Source organism: Triticum dicoccoides, chromosome 7B (assembly GCF_002162155.2).
Source record: "Triticum dicoccoides isolate Atlit2015 ecotype Zavitan chromosome 7B, WEW_v2.0, whole genome shotgun sequence".
NCBI classification, from domain to species: Eukaryota; Viridiplantae; Streptophyta; class Magnoliopsida; order Poales; family Poaceae; genus Triticum; species Triticum dicoccoides.
In genome coordinates this window covers 59,070,448-59,081,213 of record NC_041393.1, presented here as the reverse complement: position 1 = coordinate 59,081,213, position 10,766 = coordinate 59,070,448, and the positions used below count along the sequence as shown (strand labels likewise).

Below are 10,766 nucleotides of genomic sequence, written 5' to 3'. Positions count from 1 at the left end.
TCAGTAGCATCACCGTATTCAGGGGGCACATAGTTGTCATCGTACTTTTCTTCTTCGCCGTCTTCCATCATAACCCCTATTTCTCCGTGCCTCGTCCAAACATTATAGTGTGGCATGAAACCCTTATAAAGCAGGTGGGTGTGAAGGATTTTCCGGTCAGAGTAAGACTTCGTATTCCCACATATAGGGCATGTACAACACATAAAACCATTCTTCTTGTTTGCCTCAGCCACTTCGAGAAATTCATGCATGCCCTTAATATACTTGGAGGTGTGTCTTGAACCGTACATCCATTGCCGGTTCATCTGCGTGCATTATATATAATTAAGTGTGTCAAAAATCATTACAGAACATCATGAATAGATAATTAAGTGACCAAATTAATAGAAGTTCATCATCACATTAAAACCAAAGTACATACATAGTTTTCATCTAACAACATAAAGCTCTGCAGAGCATCTAAATTAATTAAACCATACATTGAAACTATGTAAAACATTTCAATGCGAAAACAAATGCGATCATAATCGCAACCAATGTAACAACTGATCCAACGGCATAATGATACCAAGCCTCGGTATGAATGGCATATTTTCTAATCTTTCTAATCTTCAAGCGCATTGCATCCATCTTGATCTTGTGATCATCCACGACATCCGCAACATGCAACTCCAATATCATCTTCTCCTCCTCAATTTTTCTAATTTTTTCCTTCAAGAAATTGTTTTCTTCTTCAACTAAATTTAACCTCTCGACATAATTGTAGCAAGTTCCTCACAAGATGCCACGTTAGCATTGCTAAGGAATTTAAAAAGTGAATTTGCTTTGAAAGATTTGGGAGAATTACACTACTTCCTAGGTATTGAAGTTAAAAGGACGCGAGATGGTATTTTACTCACTCAAGAGAAATATGCTTCTGATATTCCGAGTCGTGTAGGAATGAAGGATTGTAAACCTTCTAGTACACCTATGTCAACCACAGAGAAGTTGTCATTGAATGAGGGAAAACTACTAAGTCCAGAGGAAGGGACAAAATATCGAAGTATAGTTGGAGCACTTCAATATCTTACATTGACAAGACCTGACATATCTTTCTCAGTTAATAAGGTCTGTCAGTTTTTGCATGCACCAACTTCTTTGCACTGGACAGTTGTGAAGAGAATACTGAGATATATTCAGGGAAGCATGGGAATAGGACTAAGCATATGCAGGTCTCCGTTAACTACAGTAAGTGCCTTCTCTGATGCAGATTGGGCAGGATGTCCAGATGATAGGGAATCCACAGGAGTTTTGCAGTATTTCTTGGCTCCAATCTTGTGTCATGGCAAGCAAAGAAGCAAGCAACTGTCTCAAGATCCAGCACTACAGCAGAGTACAAATCACTAGCAAATGCTACTGCTAAGGTAATGTGGATGGAAACACTACTTGATGAATTGGGTGTCTACAGGCCACATGTGTCACGCTTATGGTGTGATAATCTAGGAGCAACATATCTTTCTGCAAATCCTGTGTTTCATGCAAGAACGAAACATATAGAGATTGATCTCCATTTTGTCCGGGAAAGAGTTGCTCAGAAAAAGTTGGAGATAAGGTTCATACCAACTGGAGATCAAGTAGCTGATGGTTTCACCAAGCCACTGCAAGTTCGACAGCTCCAAGCCTTCAGGAACAATCTAAACCTTGATGTGTTGAGATTGAGGGAGGATGTTAACAGATAGGTTTGTAGCTGTGTAACGTGACATGTATGTCACGGTTGTATTGCGTACATATGGCGTACGTATTGTGTAATCTAGGCAGGTGGTTAGAGTAGATATGATCTCATCTCATGTATAGCTTGGAGTATGGATCAAGACTACCAACTACCTGCCGATCCTTGTACTTGTCGAGCTATATAACATGCACGCGTCCCTGCTGTTTTGCATACGCTTCCACCATCACAGTTTTACAATAAATTCATATGCAATAGAGATGGTATATACTACAAAACAAATTGAAGTAGAACGTATATGCTTTTACATTGAGGGAGTATATACCAGCCAAAAGAATGTTTTACATCTTCAAGGTAAGTTGTATAATATAAGAAAATGATATACTCAATATCAAAATGTGCATTTCTCTGGTATTCAGTTTGGTTTAGATTGAGACTCAAAAAAGTCTTACATTTCATACAAAGGGAGTCTCACACAAGCAAATAAATTATGGACCACTCTGCATTCTCTGGTATGCAGTGTGCACATGCTTCTTGGGTGGAGCAATGAAGCAAGTGTAGCTCCAGCAAACACCAGCAGCCCAGCACATACTCCTTGTGTCCTTGGTGTATTCTAGAATGGTCAAAGCAATGCTCCTCACCCCATGGTATCTAAAAAGGTAAATGGTTAAAAAAACAAGAGCATCAGTGCAAGCTAAAAATATTTTTGAAGAGGATTTCCCCAATAAGGTCGGTATAATCAAACAATATAATAACTCAACAAAGCAGGATGCATCAAGGAGGTATAATGCACGGCCTAATTTTGTTAGGCTTACACAGTTGAGTTAATATAAGTAGGACTAACACAATCTATTCATCTATATTCAATTTTATGTTGAATAATTGGATCACGAGCGATTGTCTACAGAATAAAAAAAAATACGAACACCAAATCTGCAAGAGGAATGCATGAAGGGAGTATTATAATGTTCAATCTAGTTGTTCTTGAAAAATCAAACACACGTGTTCCTGAAGAATCAAACAATCACAAAATTACCAAGAAACTCTTAAGTCCTGTCTAAATCTGCCAAAAAAAAGCGAGCACAATAAGGAAAAGTACTGCTGCCGCAATCACACATGTATTGCTATCAATACATGAACAGACCAACACAAAATAATGCATACATCTGAAGCTCAATCTCTCAAAGATAAACAAAGAAGCAACCCCAGCTAAAAGATGGTCATCCGGGTAAAACATCAAACCACCACAAGCCAAATCTGGACTACATGGTAAGCTACTGAAACATCTGCGGGAAGCGCTTTCAAGCACCAAGCAGTCTGGTACATTCCACTTTAGCCATAGAACAAATCAGTTTTGACAGGAAAAAGGAATCAATTTCTAACTCCCTCACACGTAGCTTGAAGAAGCAAACCTAGGCAACGAACCACTGGAGATACCCCACTCCCAACCTCGCAAGAACATATACCTGAACCGAATCGGGACGAAGTGTGGAATTTGAAGCGAGGCGCTGTATGAGCAGCAAGTCGAGAAGTAATTCAACTTAGAAAATTCTTCAGTTCATCACAGAAATCGAATTCAAAGCACCATCATATTACACAGTACCAATCTTACAATTCTGTGGTAGTGTCGACCTCGAGGCCGTTGCAGAGGAGAGGGAGCTCGACGACCTTGATGGAGGAGGCCAGCGTGAGGAGGAGCTCGGCCTACCATGGTGGGGAGGGCATGATGCTGGTGCTCTTCGGCCGGCTTGCCGGATCTGACGCTGGCGGAGGGGGTTGGGGATCTAAGATGACGGGAAGGTGGCCTGTTGGAGAGGGAAGCAACGAAGCTCCCTTGACGGAGAGACACGGCGACATCGGGAACCAAATGTGAACTTAGAGAAGGCGGTGGTGGAGACCGGCGTAGCAGGAACGATGGAGGAAGAAACGCTGGACGGCTGAGCTCCATGTTATGGCGGTGGTGGTGAGCGATGAAGAGGAGAGGCACGGGGAGGCCATGGCTGGATCAGAGGTGTGGTGATGATGTGGATCTGAACGGGAAGAGATAGAGAGAGTCAGAGAGAGTACGGGGAGGCAGCAACCAACAATGAGGAAGCCTACGCGAGGTACGCTGAGCAACAGGAAAAACAGGAGAAAAAAATGATGCACGAGGGAGCAACTAATTAACGAGCGCTCCTTTGAAAGCCTAGCAACGATCAGCGCCACTTGGCGCGCTCACATCCATTCGCCACGTGTCGCGCTCTGGGCGCTCCCTCCGGATTTTATTATTTTTATTTTTACGCACGCGTTTTCGGCTTTTTACAAGAGTTTTTTTTCGGTTTTTTTGACGTTTTGGTTTTCTACCGGTCTTCCCTAGCTTTTCGACCAAATTTTTTTTCAAAAAAAATAATTTTTTTGCGCAAAAAAATACATTTTTTTCGTGAGAGGCACGGTTTTGCTTCCGCGAAAGGCACGGTTGTGCTTTCGCGAGAGGCACGGGCGTGCCTGTTTCGGAAAGGAAAAAAACGCGTTTTCTATTTTTTTTCTTCTTTCGCGAGAGACACGGTTTTGCTTCCGCCAGAGGCACGGTTGTGATTTCGCGAGAGGCATGGGTGAGGGAGTCCTGGATTAGGGGGTGTCCGGATGGCCGGACTATGACCTTTGGCCGGACTACCGGACTATGAAGATACAAGATTGAAGACTCCGTCCCGTGTCCGGATGGAACTTTCCTTGTCATGGAAAGCAAGCTTGGCGATACGATATGAAGATCTCCTCCCATTGTAACCGACTCTGTGTAACCCTAGCCCTCTCCGGTGTCTATATAAACCGGAGAGTTTTAGTCCGTAGGACGAACAACAATCATACCATAGGCTAGCTTCTAGGGTTTAGCCTCTGTGATCTCGTGGTAGATGCACTCTTGTACTACCCATATCATCAATATTAATCAAGCAGGAGTAGGGTTTTACCTCCATCGAGAGGGCCCGAACCTGGGTAAAAACATCGTGTCCCTTGTCTCCTGTTACCATCCGCCTAGACGCACAGTTCGGGACCCCCTACCCGAGATCCGCCGGTTTTGACACTAACATTGGTGCTTTCATTGAGAGTTCCTCTGTGTCGTCACCGTCAGGAAGGATGCCGCACCCCGTCTTTAAAGACGGCGCTGTTGCTAAAGGAGCTTTGGCTGTCGGCCAAACTCTCCGGCTAGGCAGGTTTTTGATGGCCGCCTGTTCGGCCGCCGCGCCGACGATGGCCTCTCGGGCCATCGAAAGCAATCTTCACATCAGCTCGGAACTTGCCGAGCAGTTAGATCCGACGGAGCTCTCTTCCCTGAACGAGCTCCTGGATCGCATTGCCGCCCTGGAAGTCGCTACAGATTACGGCCAAATTGGGCTTAAACCCGATCAGAGAGAGATCGACTCTCCCCAGGTCACCCACCACATTGAAGTGGTGGGAGAACAATGCAGCGAATCTTCGCCCGCTCTAAGGACCAGATGTGTCCGGATTCCCGACCCCTCCAAGCCGGACACCCGCGGAGGGGAGGATGTTTCCCAAGCCCTGAACCTAAAGTCAGGCAGCAGGCCTGATTCATTGAATAATGTCCAAGAAAGCAAGCTTCCGAATTCGGAAACTTCTTGGCCCCTGAATCTTATGTCGGGCAAGGTTCTGGATTTAAATCCACCCGCCCACCCAACTATAAGGGATTTATCCCAAATACGACAAGAGCCCGGGGAAACAGTATACCACTATCGGGCCAGATTCCTCCTAGTTATGAACAGGATAAAGGACTGCCGTGAGAAAGAAGCAATTTCATTCTTCTTTAACAACTGCATGGACATCGGAATCCTCAACGCCATAAGTCGCCGCGGAATTACACGCTTCGCCGACTTGACATCCATAGTACGAAAGTACTGTGCGACAGAAAGCATTCGGAAAACCGAAGATAAATTCTGGGACAATCCGGCCCTGAATACAACAGGAGTCCGAAACAAAAGGGCGCATTATCGCCAGGCACCTGGGCCAAACATCAAAAAACAAAAACCCTCTATAGGGTATGGGACCGTACTGGAGGGATGGCTCAATGGACCCTGTAAAATTCATAGTTCAGGGGAAGTCACACCAACTCACAGCCTTAGAGCATGTTGGATACTCCGGCAGGTGGCCAGAAGTGGCGAGGAGCTTCTAACTCCAGTTACCAAAGAACACCACCCCAGAAACGCCAGTACGGTGTCGACAGTCTTCGAGACCTTCGCATCAAACAATGCGAGGAAACGAACGCTCCGCAACCTTACCGAAGTCTACCAAGTAGCAACAATAAACCCATGGAGTGACATGGCTGTTACCTTTAATGCCAGTGACGAACCTAAATTTCGGAAAGCCCGAGCACCAGGCGCATTGGTCCTCAGTCCGATAGTGGATGGCTTCCGACTTACAAAGGTACTCATGGACGGCGGCAGCGGACTTAACCTCATCTACGAGGAAACCCTGCAAAAAATGGAAATAGACTGGAGCCGCATTGAGCGAAGCAACACAACCTTTAGAGGAATAATACCAAGCCGGGAAGCGTGCTGTTCAGGGAAAATCACACTAGATGTGGTGTTCGGCACGCCGGATAATTACAGATCCGAGGAGGTCACATTTCAAGTGGCCCCGTTCAGCAGCGGATACCACACTCTGCTAGGGAAGCATTTACAATTTTTCAAGCCATACCCCATTATGGGTACATGAAGCTCAAAATGCCCGGACCCAACGGAATCATCACTCTTGCAAGTGATCCAGACACAGCGCTCCGCGCCGAAAACAAGACAGCCGCACTGGCCCTGGAGGCATTATCCGAAGCCCTAGCGGCCGAGGAACTAACTGCGTGTCGCTCCACGGTGACAGGGACGATGTGATACTAGATAAGAGATCCAAGTCCACCTCTTTCAAACCAGCGGATGAAATAGTCAAATTCCAAGTCCATCCAACGGACCCCACAAAAATGGCCTCCATCGGGGCACAACTAAAACCCGATGTAGACGCCGCACTCAGAGAATTCCTGCGAGAAAATTGGGACATTTTCGCCTGGCACCCTTCAGACATGCCAGGAATCCCACGCAGGCTGGCTGAGCACAACCTGAACATCCTAAAAGGGTTTAAGCCCGTTAAGCAGACTCTACGGCGTTTCTCCGAACCCAAGAGACAAGCCATCGGAGAGGAGCTAGCAAAACTGCTGGAAGCCGGATTCATCAGAGATATAAAACATCCGGACTGGCTAGCAAACCTGGTGATGGTACCAAAGAAGGACAAATCCTGGCGCCTATGTGTCGATTTCAAAGACCTAAATAAGGCATGCCCAAAGGATCCTTTCCCACTCCCCCGAATTGATCAAATCATCGACGCCACTTCAGGACACGACTCATTGTGTTTCCTCGATGCATACTCTGGCTACCACCAAATCAAGATGGCAGAGTCAGACCAAGCCGCAACGGCATTCATCACCCCAAATGGCCCATTATGCTTCAACACGATGCCCTTCGGGCTCAAAAACGCCGGCGCAACATATCAGCGCATGATTCAGACATGTCTGGCCAACCAGATCGGCAAAACAGTTGAAGCGTATGTAGATGACGTGGTCGTCAAAACCAAACACGTCGATACTCTAGTAGACGACTTGAGGCTCACGTTCGACAATCTCCAAACATATGACATTAAGCTCAACCCGGAAAAATGCGTTTTCGGCGTACCAGCCGGAAAGCTGTTGGGCTTCATTGTATCCGGTAGAGGAATTGAAGCAAACCCAGCCAAGATCCGAGCTCTATCACAATTGGATACCCCAAAAGACCTCAAACAAATACAAAAATTGACAGTATGCATGGCGGCTCTAAGCCGCTTTATCTCCCGCTTGGGAGAAAAGGCATTACCCCTTTATCGCCTCCTGCGGCGCACCGAACACTTAGAGTGGACGGATGCTGCCACGGCCGGACTCGAAGAAATCAAAGCCACATTGGCAACAAATCTGGTCCTGGCCGCGCCCAACACGGGCGAACGAATGCTATTATACATCGCGGCAACCCATCAAGTTGTAAGCGCGGTGCTCGTTGTCGAACGAGAAACGGACGGACACAAGTTCCCTCTCCAAAAACCAGTTTACTACGTGTCCACTGTCCTAACTCCATGCAAGTCACGGTACCCGCATTATCAAAAGATAGCATACGCGGTGTTCATGGCATCCCGGAAGCTGCGACACTATTTTCAAGAGTGTTCAATAAGAGTGGCATCCGAAGTACCTCTTAATGATATTATAAACAACCGCGACGCAACGGGCCGGATTGCCAAATGGGCCATCGAGCTCCTCCCGTTCGACATAACTTACAAGCCAAGGCGAGCTATTAAGTCGCAGGTTTTGGCCGACTTCATCGCCGAATGGACAGAAGCCGAGCTCCCTAAAGAGTACGGCGCATACTCCAACTGGATCATGCACTTCGACGGCTCCAAAATGTTGGCTGGCCTGGGGGCTGGCGTCGTTCTGACGTCCCCAATCGGAGATACAGTCCAATACATACTTCAAATAATGTACATGGATTCCAACAACGCAGCCAAATACGAGGCCCTTCTACATGGTCTCCGGATGGCAGTCTCCATGGGCATTCAGCGCCTAGAGGTCCGTGGGGATTCAAACCTCGCGATATCCCAAATAAATGGAGACTTTGACGCCAAGGATCCGAAAATGGCAGCTTACCGCAACGCCGTCTTAAAGATGTCAGCTCGGTTTGAGGGGCTCGAATTTCATCACATAGCCCGGGAGAATAACCAGGCAGCAGATGTGTTGGCACGCATTGGCGCCAAGCGCGATGCCGTCCCTCCCAACATCTTCCTAGAGAGTCTGTTCAAGACATCCGTATCATGGGAGGGAGAGTCCGGAAACAATAGCCCAGACACAACCACACTGCCCCTCACCGAACACTCTGACACAGTTGGTGGCTCCGCCAACGAAACTACACCGTTAGCCCACACAATAAGGGCAGTCATTGCCTCGTGGACAGAACCATTCCTAGCCTACCTAACTAGGCAGGAACTTCTCGAGGACCAACACGAGGCCCGCTGCATAGTGCGGCGATCTAAAGCCTACAAAGTCCACGAGGGAGAGCTTTATAAGCACAACCGGAGTCCTTCAAAGGTGTATCTCCGAAGAGGAAGGGCGAAACCTTCTGGCTGAAATTCATGCCGGACTAGGCGGGCACCACGCCGCAGCCCCGACCCTTGTAAGCAAGGCCTTCCGTACCGGATTTTATTGGCCAACGGCCCGGGCAGACGCTCAGGACTTAGTGCAGCGATGCGTCGGTTGCCAATTATTCGCCAACCAAAGCCACATGCCGCCTACCTCCCTACAAACTATACCCATTACCTGGCCTTTTGCGGTCTGGGGGCTTGACATGGTCGGACCCCTTAAAGGAGGAACCCACAAGCAAAAATATCTACTGGTCATGGTGGACAAATTCACCAAATGGATAGAGGCCAAGCCTGTAAAGACGGCTGAATCCAGACCGGTGATAGACTTCATATCCGGGGTCGTACACCGTTACGGCATCCCCCACAGCATCATAACTGACAACGACACAAACTTCACGGCCGATGAAGTTAAACTCTGGTGCAAAAACATGGGCATTAAGCTTGACTACGCTTCAGTCTATCACCCTCAAACCAATGGTCAAGTCGAGCGAGCCAACGGTCTCATTATGAGTGGCATCAAACCCAGACTAGTGCGATCCCTCAAGGAATCTAACACGCACTGGGTAGAAGAGCTTGACTCCGTACTCTGGGGGCTGCGGACCACGCCGAATCGCACTACTGGATTCACACCATTTTTTATGGTATACGGCGCAGAGGCAGTACTGCCATGCGGCATAATTCATGACTCACCTCCAGTGCGCATGTACGAAGAAAGAGAAGCCGAGCTCGATCGGCAGGACAACTTTGACGCATTGGAGGAGGAGCGTGACGTGGCAAAAGCTCGTTCCGCATTCTATCAACATCAGGCTCGAAGATATCAAAGCAGAGAAGTACGGGCCAAAACTTATAACGTTGGCGAACTAGTTCTAGGCCTGCCGGACAAGAAAAATGACAAACTAAAGCCCAAACGGGAGGGTCCCTAGACGCACCGTTCGGAACCCCCTACCCGAGATCCTCCGGTTTTGACACCAACAACGGGCGTGCCTCTTTCGGAAAGGGAAAAACGTGTTTTCTGTTTTTTTCTTCTTTCGCAAGAGGCACGGTTTTGCTTCTGCGAGAGGCACGGTTGTGCTTTCGCGAGAGGCACGGGCGTGCCTCTTTTAAAAAGGAAAAAAACACATTTTCTGTTTTTTTCTTTCACGAGAGGCACGGTTTTGCTTCCGCCAGAGGCACGGTTGTGCTTTCGCGAGAGGCACGGGCGTGCCTCTTTTGGAAAAAGAAAAAAACGCGTTTTCTGTTTTTTTTTCTTTCGTGAGAGGCACGGTTTTGTTTCCGCGAGAGGCACGGTTGTGATTTCGTTAGAGGCACGGGCGTGCCTCTTTCGGAAAGGGAAAAAACCCGTGTTTCCAGTTTGGTTTTTTCGTCCGTTTTTTTCGTGAAAAAAAAGTTCGTCAAAACCTATCAACATGGGATCTAGTTTTGAAGATCTCGGCGCGAGGAATCCAATGGCGAAAGCGGTTCGAGATTTGGACGCACGGTTTAAGAGATAATTTTTTTGAATAAACGGATCTACGAAAAAAGGGAAAACTCTCAGGTTGCAACAAGTGGCGCACATGCAGCACGCCACTTTTCGCAACCTGGGGAAGTTGGAGTGATCTCCGCAAGGAGTACTCCTTAATTAGTGATTTCGACCTTTATCTACTGCGCACAGCCCGTGTGTGGGAACCTTTTGTGGGCCTGGAACCTTTTTGCGCGGGCCGAGGTCTGCCGCGCCGCAGAGGTGGCAGCGTACGGGACGGGCCTAGTGCATAGGCATATGAGTGTGTGGTCCAAATACATTTAAAAGAGGAAATAAATTTTGTGCACTTAAATATGAGAAATTTAAAGATGGCAAAGGCTTGGACCATATCCCTAGCACAGCATGTGGCTA

The 10,766-nt window shown here is 47.5% G+C and overlaps 1 long non-coding RNA gene across 1 annotated transcript; it reads right to left on the bottom strand.

Moving 5' to 3' along the window:
- Positions 1-2,090: 2,090 nt before the first annotated feature.
- LOC119340599 lies at positions 2,091-3,797 on the bottom strand. Its single transcript, XR_005164600.1, has 2 exons — positions 3,321-3,797; positions 2,091-2,359 (listed from the first exon to the last, which is right to left on the bottom strand). It is a non-coding gene; the product is annotated as an uncharacterized LOC119340599 (long non-coding RNA).
- Positions 3,798-10,766: the final 6,969 nt, after the last annotated feature.